Raw genomic sequence first — 20,158 nt, 5'->3', positions numbered from 1 at the left:
TTTATAGGGAAGCTATAACTTGCATGATAAGTTTAAAAGTGGTTTATAAAGTGCATTTAATACTTTCCTGGCTTAGACTATATAAAAAATAGACTTGCTGTGTTTCTAATTGCCCATTACAGCTATTTTTCATTCATCACTTTAGTGTTGACACTTGTCAATGTTTATGCGGGACAAATATTTTGAGTAGGTGTGTCGTGCAAAAAAAACATTAAAAATGGCAAATGTCCTGTGATTTTAGGAGAAAATGTATTTCATAAATTTCTTTTAATTACTGTATGATACAATTAATAGAAAGATCTAAATAAAAGATTAAACAGTTTAAACAACTCACATTCTAGAAGAATGAACTTTTATTTTGCCAAATTGTGAATTCTAGTCCTTTGCAGTGATTCCGAGTATGGTTTGTCCTGCAAAAGCTCATGTTTCAGTAAAAAAAAAAAAGTTTCACCCTTGGCATTTGAAAAGGTGGCAACCCTACATCAGTAGCAGTATGGTATCTCTGACATTGGCTGAGGTGTTTTTTAAAACCACCAGTACAGAAACTTTAAAATTACTCGCAATAAATTGCAAGACCTTTCCCTTATGGTGCCTTAATCCATAAAGCTCTAGTAAGTAAAATAAAGAATATTGTACTGCTTTGCAAACAGACAGGGAACAGGGCAAAACAGGCCTACTTTCTTCTTTATACAGTTCTATTTTTGAATGACTCTACATACTCAAAAAATAGTTTGACTGTGTACATTCAAAAAACAAAACTGTAAGATTGTCAATATGAAATTGTAATGTTTATTATATTGTACACTGGTTCTAATCAAAATGTAATTACATTGCTGTTATTCAACAGATACTATAATTTAGCAGAAAACACATTGCTTACCTGTGTTGTAATAATACCCCATATATCAAGTATATGCATAGCTATATATTTTGCTTTAGTATGTCTGCGGGATCAATGTCTTAACTGGATAACAAATTAATCTTTGATACTGTAAAGCTCAAAAAGCTGTGGGTTCTATACCCATGAGAATTCTGTTGGTCACATGTTCTACTAGTAGTAGTACGTTATTAAGGGAGGGATAGATTTACATATACTTCATCGAGGCATTTCCCATCGAGTGGCTGTAGTGCAATTTTGTTTTTTTGCAGGTCTTTAAAACTATGATTACTTGTGTAGAGTCAGTTGTCAGTGCATAGCATTTTTATTTTTAATTTTCCCAATATAGTATGACAATGGAGTTGGTATATATAAACCCTGAGGGGGGTGTGTGTGTGTGGGAGGGATCTCCCACATGAAGTGTGCAAGATTTTTTTTTCCTGAGTTTGCAAGGAAATGAAATATGACTTGACTGTGGATAATACAACTAAAATTAAGGAAACCAAGAAGAGTTGTTGTACTTCAGAGGTGCTACTCTTTGAATAAAACTTTAAAGTAAAATTCGACCTACTGAGCTGAATGTAGCTCAGCTGGATGAAAAGATTCTAAAGAACTTATTGGAAAGAGAATGATTTTCATTAAAACTTTAAAACATGTAACAAACAAAACCAACAACAACAACTAAAGCAGTGCAAACATTAATACAGCAATTGTAGTTCAGTTAAGTCAGCCATTTCCCATATACATTCTGAAATGAAAACATATTTGCTTCCTCTTTATCAATATTCCTTCCCAATTCCCTTCATATCTCATCACGCACCACTTCTTATATAAACCTTAAATTATTCCCAGCTTCTTTCAGCGTATTACATTTAAAATGATCACACAGTCTTTCTTCCTGACTTTATACTTCATTTGTCCCTTTACTAGAATTTTCCCATATGTCATTCTCTAGAAAAAATACAATTTACTCTCTGCTTTTTTGTCTCATTTATTTGCTTAGTAGTGGTTTTCCTTTCCTGATGTGGTCTAGTCCACCCTTCCCTCAGATACCATCCTCTAATTATTTCTTCAGATCACTGGTGTAGTTTTCCACAATATTATTGACATTCGATTCATCTGGAGTATGACAAAACAAGAACATGACAACATACTTAATTAAGCTGCTAGACAGAATGAGATCATGAAGTGTTTCATCTCTGAAATACATAGAGCATGTTCTAACTGCTAATCGGTTATATCCAGATGTTGCTAATGCCTGTAGTACCCAACATGCAAACTCCAGCAAATAATTATTATTTGTAGGATTAATGAGGATAGTACAAAACCTGTCCAAGTTCATGGCACAGCTGTGCAAAATGTAAGCGTAAAAATGTAAGTGCATCCCTAAAAAAGTAGACGATTAAGGTTGGAGTAGATAAGATCAAGTTAAACGCTTTGTGTTGTTAAAGAGACTAATATTGAGTGTACCTACATCAAATATTAAGATACAGTATCACTTATGACACTGCGATTGGATGCAAGGCAGAAAGGATTAGGAGTAATGTTATTGCAACACCTCAGACCTGTTGTCTTCATGTCAAGAGCCCTAACAGATGCTCAAGTCAGGTCTACATAAAACAAGAAAGAAATGCCAGTCATGGTCTTTGCCTGCCAGAAATGTTATGATTATGTATCCAGTAATGAATAGGAATAAAGCCCTCTCTTAAAATTTAAGTCAGGAAGATATTTTGCAGTTGAGAAGACTGCATAAAAAACATACTCATTCACCTAGAAATAGGACTATGCAGCCTAAAACTTTTTGTGTGGTTTATTTATACCCCATAAAGAAGGGATGGGAATATTCTTTGAAGCTATGTTGTGCACAATCTTGACAAACAGGGCGAGTGAATACATGTGCTATGGTTTTGCATAAGTCTGAGAATTAGTCCATACTTGTGGAAATCATATGAGATTTTCCATACTATTATGGGTCATGATGTTCTTTTGTACATGGTATTATGTTTGTGGTGGTGCTGCGGTAGCGTTGTCGCCTCACAGTAAGACGTTGTCCTGTTCGATTCTCAGCTAGAGTGTCTTCTGTGTGGAGACATGTGTGAATGGGCGTACCTTCGTTGAAGGTTGTGTGTCAGGGCTGGCAACTCGGCATGTAAAAATCTTCTGCCAATCATTAGTGGACCGGAGTTCCACTGTGGCGACCCCTAACCGGGAAAAGCCGAAAGACACGACATTATGGTTATCATTATCACTTAATTTGTATTTTGAGTCAATAAACTGAAGCCCCTTGTAATGGTTTCTATTACTACTAAGAGACTTATTTTACCATACTGAAGTCAAGAAGTTCCTCATGAATTTGCTGTGATGAATTGGTGGTGTTATTTCCAAAATATATTTAGCGGTGGAAGCAGTAGTTAAAGTAACTGCAGCAGTTTGGAGTGAAGGGAGGAAAGGGACTTCTTTCTTGTGTTTCTATTATTTTGCAGATATTGATGGCTGTAAAGTACATACTCTTGCTTTTTACAAGTGAAAAATTAATAACATGCACACAAATAAATGTGTAAACTCTTACAGCATCTTCAATAAGTCAATACACAAATCACCAGCTATACTGCGAAGAATTGTGTTGACACGTCTGACATGTGACACTGACTGTGTAAGTTGATGCCTGGCATTGACATGTTTAGCAGAGCATATGTGAATCAAGACAAGGCGTGTTTGCTAAAAGAAGATCCAGAATATCTGGTGCAACATCTGTTTGACGTCTGAGAGGCTGCAGGAACTGGAAACCATTTTAAGAGGTGTGATAGAAATGCAGCTGTTTTTATTTGGTCCCCTTGGGACATCATTTTCACTTGCCCTGCTCCTAGTGCCTCACACCCACCCTTATGGTTACCACCTATCCCACTTTGTGAGGGACAGTCCCTCTTTGGGTAGTTGTGCCCTGCAAAAAAAACTAAAAAAATGCCAAATGTCCTGGACAAAATTATTTCCTATATTTTATGTAATAGTTGCATAAAACAGTTATTCAGTATCTGAAACACCTAAATGTTATAAGAAACAGAATAAGGAACTAAAATGCTACAAGAATAAGCTTTTATTTAGGCAAAAAAGTGAAGTCTGTCCTTTGTACTGGTCATGGGTATGTTTTGCCCTGCAAAATCTGTTTGCACCAAAAATGTTCCTATCCACACTGGGTTTATCAGCTTTGGCTTCTACCTTCCCCCACACCTATTCCAGTACTGCTGGGGCTGGTTGTGGATCTTAAGGGTGTCCTGGGGGCTTGACCATCTTTGTTTCCCTACTGTTTTTCTTTCTTTTTAGATACCCTACCCACTCCCTGCCCTGCCTCCCATGCTCAATGATTCATCTGTGGGCAACTCCCGTCTTTGGACCACGTGCCTCTCCTAAGGGAGCATCATCAATGAATGCCTTCCCACCCAGGATGGGCATACTGATCTCACCCTACTGATCTATCAGCCACCCGAATGCTAATCGAATGCCAGTTGACTGGGCCAAAGTTAGGGCTTTATCCCTCTATGCCACCAGAGTGGTTTGAAATGCAGCTGTTTGAGAGAAGCCATAATGTAAGGATGACTAAACAATGCAAATCATCTTCATCCACGAATCAAGCTACATTACACTTTCAGAGAGGAATTATCTTGCACACAGGGTCTTTATTTAACAGTAATAATGTTATCAATGTAAGACTATGAAGAAACAAGATGCTGATCATGATTCATATCTCACATATGGGAAGGCGTAAGGGCAAAGAGATAGCTAGAGAATATAATCAGTTGAACCAACTGAAAAAGCACTGATAGGACAGATAGCACAAAAATTTACGCTGTATGACATCTGTATAACTGATAACTCATGATATACTGACATTGCCATGTCTGATATTAGTACTCAATTTTTGTAACATTGTCAAGGCTGAAAGTAGGGGTCATTTTTTCAATGTAATAATATTAACTTTCTACTACTTGTTAGCTGTTGTTCTTAAGGCTACAACAATTGTATTAGGAATTAATGTGCTTAAGGCAGTGTTTGCAAAATATAGGTGATGTTAGGAAATGGCATGCACATTTTATGACAATAATTCTGAAATTCTTCTAGATGACAGGAATTTCATTACATTACATCACATTACATTACATTATGTGGAGTGGTAAAATGCACAGTTCAGCAAGTCAGACAGTTTTATGCAAGGATTAAGACTATAAAAGCATTAGGATATTTGATTGGAAGTGTCTACATAGGTATTTTTATACCTCGAGTAGACTCCAAAGCATTTTTCCTCAGATAGACAGCAAATGTTGGAGGTGTGATGGTGAAAATAGAGGTAATTGGGAACATATTTTTTGGGAGTGTAATGAGTTGGCAGACCTTAAAGATTTCCTGCAGAATGCTCTGTCAGAGATACTGGATGAGCAAATTGGTGTAACTAAGGAAATTATTGTTTTGAGCTATGATACAATGCCCTCCAAGAGGGGCTGACACAGACAAACAACTGGTGTCAGAACCATGGACTAAAACTAAATGCAAAGAAATGCATAATAATATCCTTTGGGAAGTCATCCATCCCTTGTAACTATCATACTAACAACACACCCCTTAGTGTTGACCCAGTAGTCAGGGACTTATGGACAGACATAGATAGTAATCTAGCCTTTGACCACCACATGTCTACAGTACTGAGGAAATCTTTCTGTGTTGCACAACTTACAAACAAAGGTAAGGCATCTAAGTCCAAGGAAGTCATTGTTCCACTGTATTTGGCATTCATCAGACCTATCATTGAGTACAATGCCTCCTTTCATACGTACCTAACCAGGCATATCCAACAATTAGAACGTCCACAGAGATTCCTCACTAAAAGAAATCAGGGTGTATGTAAAATGTCCTATGCAGACCGCCTCAAGGCCTTAGCCCTGTATTCTGTCTCCTACAGGCTTTTGAGGGGAGAACTATGCTTGGCATACAGGGCATTGCCAGACCCCACTCTGATGGACCTTTTGCATATCCACAAAACAAACAGTACCAGAATTACTCATTCTAAAGACTTAAACCTTGCCTGTGACATAAATAGGACCTGCTGGAAAGATAGGTATGCATCCCAGAGACTATCCTGTCTATGAAACAGGCTCCCCATCCATGTGAAGCAGAGTTCCTCCCTAACCCAATTCAAGTGCAACTTGGACAATTGGATGGGAAACTGAAAATTCATCCCTGGTTTGGCATCTCTGTCTCTAATGGACACAGGTAACCTGTAAATGGTTCATCTCCCAGCCCCATGCTTACACTTATCAAGGGTATCAGAACTTATCAGAGATTTGGGGTGCATGGCTAGGCTTAAAAAGGCCCTTGTGTCCATTAGCCTAGTTAACACCTACGAACCTATGATGGAGAATTGGAATTGCCTAGACATAGTAAGGTCTTGCTGAGTCTAATTATGGTGGCTGCCAAAAAAGCAATTGCTAGAAAATGGAAATCAAAGTCTAAACAAATTTTACTAGAAGTAGTGAATATAGTAGCAGAGATAAAACAACTGGAATTGGAATATTTTGAAAAGGGTAAGAGCATATTACATAGAAAAAATGGGAGTTGTGAAAACAATACATGCAGGGGAAGAATGAGATTTAAAAGACTGTAGGATCTGAATGAGCTATGTAATGTCTGAATGACAATGATGGGACAGATTATAAGTGATGTATAATGTTTGCAACTAAAATTATGTCAATGTGGTTTCTTTTCATTTATATAAATGTATGATTACCCATGTCATACATGATAATTTAATAAAGAAGTTTCTCTTTTAAAAAAAAAAAACTATAAAATCTACTAATGAGCTTCATCTGGTAGTTCCAGGTTTGAGTCTCAGTCTCATTTGGCTGCTGTGTGACAGTGAGCAAATCAGTTAGCCAGACAGTACTCTCTGTTTGCCTCTGAAAAAGGGGCTTGGTCTCATGGGTTGAACTGGTTAACAGATGAATAAAATAAAAAAAGAGGACTGCAAAATATATCTGGAAAAGCACATATTAAAGAAATGTGTACACCAGACTAGCTAGAAGTTCATATCTTGTATCCCACTTCAGGAAATAATTTCCTTAATTACAACCATTTGTTCACCCAATATTTCTGACAAGAGTATTCTGCAGGGATTTTTTTAAGGTCTGCCAACTCATTACACTCCCTGAGCATATGTTTCTAGTTACCTCTTTCTTTCCCATCACACCTCCAACATCTGCCATCTACTTGAGGAAAAAATCTTTGGAGTCTGCTTGGGGTATAAAAATACCTATACAAACACTTCCAAGCAAAAATTGTAAATTTTCTAGACTCTGTTGCAGATTTGGGAGCCATACATACATCCTCCCATTTTTCTTCCTTATAAATTGCTTATCCAGTCTCTCTTCCTAATCTTTTCTAATATCCTCTTAGCGATTCCTGTAGTTATTGTGCAATGTTTTATATACCGTACTTATTCCTTTTTAACAATAACTTGTGTTCTAGACTCAACTAAAAATTGTATTACAGTAGGTCTTTCACTTAGGGTTTCCTTGTTCCTTTCCCTTTGCCTATACTCTGATATCAATCCCTGAATGGGAAGGCAGTCTCTAGCCTGCAGTCCAGCTGTCTTCTTGGCCTCTTGCCAGTGTGTTACCTTTCCCTCTATAGTTATTTGCTCCTAATACCTTGGCTACTTTGCCAGTTTTCTCCAGTAAATTCTAGCCCCCCCCCCCTGCTTATTTTCTGTACCCCTTGCAGTGATCTGTATGGATAGTATCTCCTTTATCCTTTCTCATGTCGGCTGTTATTCTCCTTAAGGATCTGCATACAAAATCAAACACTCTCCCTATTTCTTGAATTCCCCCTTGCTTCATCATCTTCCTTTTCCACTTTGAATCATACTTTTATATTTGTATTATGTATATGAGCCTTAACTGTGTAGCTCTAAAATATCCCTTTAAATCATGCAGTCCTAATCTACCCTGTTCTGTTGGAAGGATCATCATATCCCACTTGCCCTCTTCCCCTTCCAGACAAAACCCTTCAACTTTTTATTAATTACTATCCATAAATTAGCCTCTGGTTGATAAAATATGCCTGACCTGAGTAAAAAACTAAAGGGACTAAAACATTTTCACTGCTTGTATCTTCTTATCTATATACATAAAGAAGAGCTTCCAGTTTCTCAGTTTTTGTATTACCTTTTGTTTAGCCTCTTCTCACATATCATTTGCTGCCATAACAGAATTTTTTGCAACCCATACTCCTAAATACTTCATGTTATTGTATCCTAATAAATATGGGTACTGTTGAACTAACTCATGTGGCTGCATAGTTTACAGCTATAACTTTTGTTTTATCTTCATTTATTTTAAATCCCAAAAAGACCTGAAACTGTCTCAGAATGTTCCACAACACTGAGATGTCCTTTTCTGGTTTTATTAAATACAAAATAATATCATCTATAAATAACGCCAACTTTCCTTGATTGCCATACTAATTATATCATTGGAATTCTGGGTTCCTTACTTTCTTTGCCATTGGCTCTAAATATAATGCAAATAGCAAGGTGGAAAGAGGACACCCCTACCTGGTTCCTCTGTTCAGACAAAATCTGTAAGAGAGGAACCTTCCCACTTTAATTGCTGCCTCCCATCCCTCATATATTGCTCTAACTTTATTATTGCATCAGGGAATGCAAATGCTTCCATTGCCCTACTCGGAAAATCCCAGCTTACTTTGCTGAATGCTTTCAATGCATCAAGACCCACTGACAGCAACAGCATTTTCTTGCATTCTTCTTCTTCTTCCCTGTTGGTCCCCTGTACAAAACCACATTGATCTGCATCTATTAATTTTAGCAACATCTTTGTCATTCTTTTAGCTATTATAGACATAAACACTTTATAAACATGGTTTAAAATTAAAATGGGCCTTTATGAAGCTGAGTCTCATAGATCTTTCCCATCTTTACATATTACAACCACCACAGCTTTCTTCCAAGATGTTGTTGCATCCCTTCCTTTCAAAATATTGTTAAACAAAATCTTTCAAATCGTTATCACTTTCGTCCCTCCTAACTTCTAAACTTCCATAGGAATGCCATCTGTTCCTGGTGACTTTCCTGCAGACTGATTATATATCACCATTTTATCTCATCTCTGCCTGTCTTAACTTCTAATTGCTGAGCCTCTTTCACCTCTAACTTGGTATACCTAAGTCTTCCATAAACACTTCCATCGGTGCTTTTTCTTGATTTCCACATTTCTCTGTTTTACACAAATTTTCATAAAATGTCTGCAACATCTCTAAAACCACTATAGGATCTCTTGTTTTCTTTTTATAGACAATTTGGCAACAACCCTTTCTACTTTATGTTGTTAAGTTGTTGTGCTAAAATTTTTTGTGCTCTGGAGTTATTATCAAAAACAGTTGCTAAATATGTATGCATTTTATACAGAAGTAGCTGCACCTCTTCTTGTTCTGAGATTCCACTTATTCAACACTCCATTAACCTTTGTCAGCACCTCTAAATAATTATTGTTACTTCTTAACCATACCTCTTTTTCTTTTATTTATACCTTATGTTATACCCCACTTTCATTTTAAATTACTCACTAACTATATCTTCTGAAAAATTTCTGTCTTCCCTAATAACTCTCGAATAATTTCCACTGCCCATTCCTTAAATTCCTCTCTTTTTAATGGGTAGGTGGGGAAGTGCCAATGTCTCCTTTTTACTTCATTACCCTGCATTTTTATGTCACCTTACAGTAAGATGCTGTCCGGTTCGATTCTCAGCTAGAGCGTCTTCTGCATGGAGGCATGCGTGAATGGGCGTACCTTCGTTGAAGATTGTGTGTCAGGGCTGGCAACTCGGCACGTAAAAATCAACTGCCAATCATCAGTGGACTGGAGTTCCACTGTAGCGACCCCTAAACGGGAAAAGCTGAAAGACACAACAACAACCCTGCATTTTTATTTTAGTTGTTATTGGTGCATGATCTGAATCAGTTATTGTATGTGTATCAAAGCTTTCAATTAAATGCACATGTTTCTGTGAAATTAATTTCTGTATAGTCTAGCCCAGTTATTGTACCTTGGGGAATGATATGCAAATTCTCTCAGAGTTCCTACTACGGAATTCACATCTTCCATACCAAATATTTTTTTCAAAAATTTCTTCAGAAATCTACCCTGGTTTTGTTATATTCCCCTTCTAGGTCCCCCAGATACAGCCTCACTTCGGCAAATCAAGTTCTAGTCTCTACTTTGAAGTAATATTCCCTGCTAAAAGGTAGTTATTTCTCCCAAAATTGTCTAAGCTCCATAATAGCAGTTTTAGGTGAAATATAAATATATGGCAGCGTAATCCTCCTCCCCTGTCAGTAGCCCCATACTACCACAAATTTACCATTTTTTATCTTTTTTCCTTTTCTACAATTATTGGAGCTACTCCAGCAATTAGTATATGTACTCCCCTTTTCCTTTGTCCCTGATATTCTGCTCAATAACCAGCCTAAAATCCTTTCTTTAACAAATTCACATGTTCACTTTTTTTCAAAATGTGTCTCCAATAGTATTGCTATTTGTAGTCTGCATTTCTTAATACAATTCAGTACTCATACGTTTTGTCTATACCTGTGAAGCCACTCATGCTCCAAAATAATATGGATAAAGTAGCCATTATTATAGGAAGTTGTTATTCCCATGTATTATATATGACAGCTTTTTTAATGTCCATTTCCAGCTTTTTTGTTAGATGCACCCACTAATATTTGGCAAATTTTTCCCTTATATAATTGTTTCTTGTAATCTCCATTTGATCCCATGTCACATTTTATAAGACTTTGTTTTAATGAAAACCCTAAAAAAAAACCTACGACCCCAGAACACGCCATAACATATTAACTACAATAAATGCACAAAATTATGTAGATCTTCAAAAAAATAAAGTTTAATCCCCCCGATAGAAACAATTGTTCTAAATCGACAGCTGCACCCATAGACATAACCAAACCTATAATTAAGGTTATCCATGCTAAAGAGCATATTATTGCTTGTGCTCCTACTTACAGTAATTGTATTCTGTACTTGTCTTATCTTTATTCTCCTACCAGACGTGAAAAGCAATTTGTATGCTTTCAAAAAACATCAACTTTTATACATAATTAAAAGTCCACTGGCTGTCTTTAAATAAAACTAAATATTACACTGTTCTAGCAAATGCACTGAAGAATGTAAGTACCAGAAATGTTGCTATCTCTTATTTGCTTTCAGTAATTTCAAACTTTATTTTTTTACTAAACTGCTTGCCCTTGTACCTTTTAATTTTACATTTCTCTCAGAAAACAAGGTCCAGTCATCTCAAAGCTTATTGCCTTCACCTGTAATCAGATAGTTTTTATAAAAAACATAAGAATAGAATGTACAGCTGCCCTCAACTGCAGACTTCTCAGCTGATATTGAATATTTGCGAAAGTAAAACTGTTTATTACATTCACGGTTGTCTTGTTTTTAAAGCCCAATCACTTAAACAAAAAAACATGTTATTATATTAAACCAATGGCATTCACCTATGTAGAAGTAAAAGAAAACATCTCAGCTCTACATATATTATAATCAATGATAATAAATACACTTTTACACCCCATTCCCCATCACAAGAGCATGTGATTACAGCCTATTAATTTAAACATGCTTTCCCCCATCCTTTCTTCTCTTTTTACATTGTAATTGTGATGATGTGAGGCAGTGCCAGCTATGCCAGAGAGGACAGTGCATGTGTAACATATGCCAGCATAGGCTAGCTGGAGTTTTATAAAGAATTCCCTGTCATTTGTATATCAAATTGATTTGTACAGATGAGTTAAAAATGTGTTTGTAAAGTTGCCTAGAAGACTTTTTGGCTGAAGTGCTAGAGCTGTGTTGCTTTTTACTGACAATAAATATGACAATAAATTTGCTGTGTGAATTTTACTCAGGACTGCTTCAATTCAATCACTGGATTGGTTGTGGATTTTTATTTATTTCTGGTTTTGTGTTTTTTGAAGTATTGAATTGTCGTACAGTCTCCAGATGCTTTATCCAAACTCTAGGTATGTATTGTGACACATCTGTGATAGATCCTAGTTCAGATTCTAGTTGGGGTATAGTGTGGGAACTACAGAATCAGGTGACTTGATGTGATGTCATTCTATAGACAACATTGAAATTATTTTAGATATTAGTGAGAGATATGAGAGGACACTCAGCACTCTGTTTTTGAGAACCTGACAAAAAAGACTGCTCACCTACTTCATATTGTCTTGCTTTTCTAAGTAGCTTAACTAGGGAACAGTAATTCTTTGGTTAGTTAGAAGATATAGTGAGGTTAACTAAATACTGCTTTTCTGCATCTGTCAGAGTCTTTCCATCTGTGTTATTTTCTATATTTTCTGTTAATTGAAACTCTGGTATTTATTGTAAATAAATATTTAAAATTTTCATGTTTTCTATTGTATTATTTATCACTAAATATATCTATACCTTTCATTGTGGCTGGTCTTTTAGAAAATATTTAACTCTTTGGAGTAATTGCATTTCATTTGGTGACATTGTGGTTTCATGCCCCTGAAAGGCTTGCCATTTGGCCAAACATTACCTTTTGTACAGGTATTAATTTTACTAAGAGTAATTGGGTAGCTGACTGGTGGTAGTGAAGCTACCTTATAGTCTGGGCAGAGGGGGCACAGCTGGTAAATCTGTGCCAGCCTTTCCAAGGGTGTGTGCGTGTGTGTGTGTGTGTGTGTGTGTGTGTGTGTGTGTGTGTGTGTGTGTGTGTGAAAATCAAATCTCAAAGAGTGTGTGTGTCAGCTGTTTGTAACAGGGACACAGAGCACTGGTTTCTGCAGAGAGAAATATGGAGTCTTACTTGGGGCCTGGACAGGAAAACTCAGCCCCAAGATTGGAGTGTGCTCCCTGTGTGCTCTTAAGGGAAATTGTGCTTGGTCCAGACAGCTGCATCTGGAAATACTGTGTGTATCCATTTTTGTTCTAAGTGAACCTTCCCACCAGTCTCAGTGGACAGGATTGAAGTTCCTTGATTACTGGCCCAGAGGAGGGACATCACATATTGGTGAGTAGTAGTGGGATATTAATTGAACTTCTGTAGCCTCTAAGCTGTTGTAATTAAAGGTGTGTGTACTCTCTGCAGCCACAAGGTAAACATACAGAGTTTCATTTTTCACAACAGTTTTATTTATTTTTATTAGTTTTGTTTAGTCAGGGAGAGCAGGCAAAGATGTCAGCAGAGGATTACCACAAGTTGACAGCGAACCAGTTGGCTAAGGACTGGTGCAAGCCAACCTGGCTAAAAATTATTTCAGTCTTAATCAAAGCTGCAGCACAGAACAGACAGCCAGTCTGGTGATGGGGATGTGCAGCGTCTGGAGTTAAAGAGACTTGAACTGGAGGCCAAATGTTTGGAATTAAAATCGGCAGACAGACTGTGGTGTTTGGAGGCTGAAGAAAATGAGAATCAGCATCAACATGAGAGGGGCATGCTTACTCTTCAACAGAAACAAGGATGTAATGGGGAAGGGAATAAATGAATCCATAAGCAACAAAGATCAGTACATTTCTTCCACAGTATAAATAAGGTGATAATTTTGATAGATTTATTCACATATTTGAAAGAGTATATAGACAATATGATGTTGGCCAAGGGCTCTGCGTATGGTTCCTGACCCCCTTACTCCATGGTAAAGCTGTAACTGCTGTTTCTAAATTGTCTGATATTGATTGATTACATTATGACAAGGTTAAACAATGTTTATTGGAATTTTTTAAGTTAACACCTGAAGCTTACAGAAAAAAAGTTTTGTGAGCATAGACGGAAAGCAGATGAAAGTGTATGTGATTATATTGCTGAGCTAAACACTTATTTTCATATGTGGGTGAGTAGGTGTCAGGTCACCACTTTTGAAAGGCTGGCAAATATTTTGGTGAGGGAACAAGCCCTTAGCAGTTTGCCTGAGGACAGGAGAATCTGGTTGGCAAACCGGTAGTGTAACCCTGCAGAGGAACTGGGGAGAAAACTACTTAGCAAGTAGGGCACCAATGCACAAGAAGGGGATACCCAGTGCTGCACATGGATATAAAGGAACTTGGATCTATATCAGAACATCGAAGTATTAAAACTTCGAATGTTCTGATATCGAACACTATTCTGCGAATGCTAAGAATAGCGAAGCTGCAGAACAGCGAATTCTTTCCTCGGGAAAGAATGTGGTTGGCCATTTCTGTGGCTTCACTATTCTTAGTGCTGTTGTGGAAACTTATGGGTTGGGTTCAGGTAAGTGTGCGATTGTACATTAGTGTTAGGGGTGGGTTAAGTGAGTTAGGGTTAGGGCACGGGTTAGGCATCTGTGCGATAGTGACAGACTTTAGGGTTAGGGGCGGTTTAAGTGAGTTAGGGTTAGGGCGCGGGTTAGGTGAGTGTGCGATAGTGACGGACCTTAGGGTTAGGGTTTGGGTTAAGGTAAGTGGGCAGATAGTAGTGTATGTTTAGTTTAGTTTAGCGTTAGATGTAGGAATTTAAGTGTATGTGTGTGGTTGCTGTTTGTTAGATGTGCTTGTGTTGTGTGTGTGTGTTTCAGAGCAGCGAATTCTTTCCATGGGAAAAAATATGCTGTTCTGAATGTTCGATATTTTCATGTTTAGATGTTTTGGGGCCAATGAACTAGTGTTAGCTATTTTTATCTTTCAATAATGTGATATAAATGTGGGAATTCATGGTGGACAGCCTAAACCACCCAACAGAGCCTACCATTAACAAGGGAAGCCACTAGTTCATATACACTGCCAGGATCGAGGTATAGATATTTTAAATGTAACCTGAGGGGCCCTGTTGCATACAAAGGTCCACTGAAGCAAGGTGGGGGAGCCAGAAAGTATGCCAGTAGTAATTTGTCTGGAGGCAACAGGGGTACCCAATTATCGCCGGAGTTTGTATCCTGTCTTATTGGATGGGAAACAGGCCACTGCTAAGACAGACACAGCTTCTCACATAACCATTGTGAATCCTGCAGTGGTTAAAGATGAGCATTATTTGCTTGGGAAGTTTACTCCAGTCAGAGCTTTAGGAGGGACCCTCTTACAAATACCTTTGGCCAGGGTTCACCTTGACTGGGAGGGTGGAAAAGGAAGCAAGCAAGTAGGTGTTTTTGAGGATTTCCCTGCAGATGTCTTAACAGGGAATGCTTTTGATAATGTAGTACTTTGTGTGCATGCAGTTACTTGCAGTCAGGCTTGGAGACAGGCATGTGGGTCTGGTAGCCTGGGAGAGACCCAGACAGACTCCACAATGGAAGCCAGGGCTAGTGATGTGGCTATTTCAGAGTGGGAGCTACCCTGTAGCAGTGAGCCTGAAGGTAAGCCGCAGTTGCTGATAGGTACTGATGTTCCCTTGGACAGGGTAACTGCAAGGGCAGAGATGAATAGTAGTAGTATGCAGGCTGACAGTTAGGCAGTACTGCCCGAAGATACCAGACTTACAGTGGAAAGAGAGCTAGGAAGGGCCACAAAGGTAGAGTTGAGACAGGCTCAGCTCTCAGATCCTACATTATGAGGCTTGAGGGAGGTAGCTAAAGAGTCACCTGATTCACAAGGAAAAGGGGAGTCTGTACACTGGAACAAAGAGTTACTGTATAGAGAGTGGATACGTGAGGGAGGGCTTGAGGATGAGGTAATACAGCAGTTGGTAGTGCCTAGAGCCTACTGTCTGGCACATCTAGCCATTCTGCATGACATTCTTTTTGCAGGTCATATAGGAATAAAGTGTACCAAAAGATGTATTATGCAGAACTTTTATTGGCATGGGACTACAAGGGATGCAACAGGGCACTGCATAACCTGTAAGCAGTGTCAAAAAATAGGCAAGGCAGGAGACAAAGTCAAAGGTCCTTTGATGCTTTTGCCTGTAATTGCAGAGCCATTTCAGAGATTAACCATGGATATTGTGGGGCCACTGAATTCCCCAGGTTCCACTGGGAAGAAACATATTCTTCTGGTAGTAGATTATGTTACTAGATACTCTAAGCCAGTGGCTCTGTCCTCCATCAAGGCAGATAAGGTGGCAACTGCTTTGTTAGAGATTTTCAGCAGGGTAGTTTTCCCAAGAGAAATACTGACTTGCAGAGATACCAATTTCATGTCAGACCTGCTGGCTTGTCTGTGGGAGCGCTGTGGGGTGAAGCACCTAAAGACCACCCCCTACCATCCCCCAGACTAATGGTCTTGTGGAAAGGTTAAACTCTACACTAAAGACCATGCTAAGGGCATTTGCTGGCCAGTTTAAGAGAAAGTGGGACAAATATTTACCCCAGCTGCTGTTTGCATACTGAGAGGTACCCCAGGAATCCACAGGTTTTTCACCCTTTGAGTTGCTGTATGGGCATAGGGTATGGGGGTCCTTGGATTTGATTCATGTTGAGTAGGAGGGTGAGTGTGAATTCCACAAGGGTTCTGTTGTGGTATATGTTCTAAACCTCAGGACAATGTTTAGGGAGCTCATGGCTTGGCACAGGAGAACCTGGCAGGAGCCCAGCAGCAGAAAAAGATCTAGAATGACAGGAATGTTAGAGTCTGAGAGCATGCTGTAGGACAGCAAATTATGGTGCTCATTCCTGCCAGACACAATAAGCTGCATGCAGCTTGGGAAGGACCCTTCAAAGTGGTAAGGAAGGTCAGTGATGTTAACTATATGGTAGAACTTCTAGGCAAGAGGCAGGGGTACAAACTGTACCATGTTAACATGATGAAGCCTTACCATGATAGGGACACCCTTGTGCTGAGTATTTGCAGTGGGTGGCAGGAGGAGTCTGAGTGGGATCTGGTGACTGAGCTCCTCAGTGAGGCTTGGACTGACACCTCAGTGGAAGGGGTAGCAGTGCCCCAGTGGCTATCCCTTACCCAGGTTTGAGAAATCTAAACGGTGTTACATAGGTTTGGGGACATTTTCACTGGGAAACCTGGATGCACCCACCTGGTGCAGCACTATAGTGGGGTCAGCAATGCCAATGCAGATGGGATCTCAAGACAGGATATGTGTAAATGTATTCCCAGACAGGCTCATTTCTGTCAAGCAACATTTCTTCAGGGTCACTTGAGAAACTAGCTTGAGTCTTCAGTGAGGGAGAGATGTGATGATGTGAGGTAGTGCCAGCTATGGAAAATAGTTGCATGACTGCCAAACCATACACCAATGCACTCTACAAACATGTACATAAATGCATGGAACTAGCCATACCTAACAGAACCAAGACGCTCTCCTCCAAAAAAAAGGAAGTCAATCTGGTGGTCCCCTGCCATTAATAAACTCTACAACAGAAGGAAGAAACTGTTGCAGAAAAAGGTGAAGTCACAAGACTGGAAAAACTCCCTTATTAACCTCAACAAAAAATTGAGATCTCTCATCAAATCCTACAAAGCCAGCTATGAAGGCAGAATTGCGGCAAACACTAAAAACAATCACAAAGCCTTCTATAGTTATATCAAGAATCTCCACGGCAATACCCAGATTTGCTCTGAGTTACTGCACAATGGTACCTCCTATACTGAGCCAACAGATATTGTCAACATACTGGCTGACAGATTCAGTCCCACCTTTACCCCACTCCCCCCCAAAGGACCAATCACAATACTGGAAGAATGCCAGGCACCCAGTATTACTGCAGCACAGGTTAAAACTGCATTGTCCAAGACCAAGAATACAGCTTTCATGGGACCCGATAATATTCCTGGCTGTGTTCTACATGAACTACAAAGCGAACTGGCACCACATCTGTGTGCCCTGTTCAATGTTAGCCTCACCTCAGGTTTTGTCCCTACTGAATGGCTAACTGCTACAGTCATCCCTCTCCATAAAGGGGGAGCGAATACAGACCCTGGGAATTATCGCCCCATTAGCCTGACGAGTCTGATATGTAAAGCTATGGAGCGCATCATCATGGGCCTGATTAACAAAGATATAGGAAATCTCTAAACTCTAGACCTCACACAATTTGGCTTTATGAAAGGGAGATCATGCATGCTAAACCTGGTTGACTTCTTTGAGTCAGTCACCAGGGCTGTGGATGAAGGTAAGGCAGTGCATACAGCCTACCTCAATCTGGCCAAGGCCTTTGCTACCATTCCTCAATCAGGAATTATTGATAAACTCACCAAACTAGGCATCAACCCCTATATCACTAGGTGGGTTGCAAATTGGCTCATAGAGAAAACACACAGTGTGAGAGTAGCGGACTCCAAGTCAGACTGCCGACCAGTCTTGAGTGCAGTCCCACAGGGATCGGTCCTGGGTCCTCTCCTGTTCGGCATCTACTTCTCAGACGTCCAGGCCAATGCAAAGGGACTCTGGCTGACCAAGTTCACAGACGACTGCAAGCTGGGAGCCATTATTAACTCCCCAAGTGATGCAGACATCCTAAAGAAAGGCCTCACTGAGACCAATGACTGGTGCCAAAAACATAGCTTTAAGCTTTGCATCAAAAAATGCATTGTCATCCCCTTTGGTAAAAACTCTGTTCCCCCTAATTACCAGATTGATGGGAACCTACTGAACACTGAAGGCGTTATAAGAGACCTGGGGATAAAGGTTGATAGCAACCTCTCCTTCGACCACCACATTACCACTGTGGTCAGAAAGTCCTTCTGTATGGCACATCTCATTACCAAAGGTTTTGCATCTAGGAAGAAAGAGGTCATCATTTCTCTCTACTCTTCCCTCATTAGATCAATCATTGAGTATAATGCCCCATTTGGCATGCACCTCATTAGACACCTGCAAGAGCTGGAGAGGCCACAGAAGTACCTCACGAAGAGGATCCTAGGCATTAAACATAAGTCCTACACGGACAGACTCAAAAGATTCCAGCTATTCTCTGTCTCATATCGCCTACTTAGAGGCGATCTCTGCCTGACTTACAAAGCCATGTCTGATCCAGCTCTGTTAGAAATGCTACATCTAACGAAATCCCAATCCCTCCCTACCACATGCTCCAGAGACCTCAACCTCATTCCCACAATCAACAGAACATGCTGGAGGGACAGGTTCCTCACCCAGAGACTGCCCATGCTCTGGAATAGACTTTCCATACATGTCAAGCAGAGCACCTCGCTGTCCTTCTTCAAGAGAAATCTTGATGAGTGGATGGTAATAGAAAATTCACCCCAGGGATCACTCCAGTGGCACTATTTGATAGAGGCACTGGGGACTAACGTCAGGCGGCACAATGCCAGGGCAGTTCTATTGGCTAGGCTTGTAAAGGCTCCAGGGCCATTAGCCTAGTACACAGCCATGAACCTATGAACATATGTGTAACATAGTTGGCGTTTTGTAAAGAATTTTATGTCATTTGTATATCGAACTGATTTGTAAAGATGCTTATGTTAAAAATGTATTTGTAAAGCTGCTCATGTTAAAAATGTATCAACAGTGGGTCCTGCTGGACAGAAAAGAAGTATACATTTATCTCAGTCTGTACTGTTGTAACTGAGGAAATGTTTATATGTTAACAGAGGATGCTGGAAGGGAAAGGATTAAGCTCAGCTCAGCTTACCTTAAGAAAAATAGCCAGAAATTAACTCATTCACTCTGGAGCTCAGGAAGTTTGCACCGCAACTTCCACTGGGTGGAGCCTAAGCCTTTTGACAGAATCAAATTATGTCCTCACATTTCAACAAATGTTCATATCTCTGGAACCACAGGAATTATGAAATAAGTATAAATGGAAAACTCTTCAGCAAAAAGTATTTTTATAGTGGTAGTATTCTTTAGGTTCTAGGTCTTAAACCAAATTTTATAAATCACAGTAAACACAGTAACTATTACATTTGTAATATTTTGTAAACAACTTACAATATCTCAACAACCACTCAAGTTACACACATACTGTCAGCAGCATTTTCTTCATCTAGCTGAGAGCATTCATAGAAGGCTAAGGAGTTCTGTGTGGCCTCACTCAGATGTAATGATTTAAATGAATTGATTTAGGTCATAAAGATTTTATCTCACATGCCTGAATGCAGCCAGTGATGCAATGTCTGGGAAAGGCCTGGGCTCTTATTGTCCTTAGTGGTGAACTAATTGCTACCCTGGAGTGCCAGAGAATGGCTGGTTAGTCTATACAGAAAGGATAAAAGTATTGGAATTGTTTTACAGTCTCCTGATGCCTTAGCAAAGCTCTAGGTGTGCATTGTGACATATCTGTGCTAGATCCTGGTTCAAGT

General features: G+C 39.3%; 1 protein-coding gene across 1 annotated transcript in view; it reads right to left on the bottom strand.

Annotated features, from left to right (window-relative positions):
• Nucleotides 1-20,158, bottom strand: part of LOC122814860 (phospholipid-transporting ATPase ID-like) — a 2,026,011-nt gene that overhangs the window by 7,104 nt on the left and 1,998,749 nt on the right. The gene's annotated exons all lie outside the window — the stretch shown is intronic.

Source organism: Protopterus annectens, chromosome 1.part1 (genome assembly GCF_019279795.1).
Source record: "Protopterus annectens isolate FY-2018-M chromosome 1.part1, PAN1.0, whole genome shotgun sequence".
Classification (NCBI taxonomy): domain Eukaryota; kingdom Metazoa; phylum Chordata; order Ceratodontiformes; family Protopteridae; genus Protopterus; species Protopterus annectens.
This window is presented reverse-complemented; position numbering and strand designations above follow the sequence as displayed.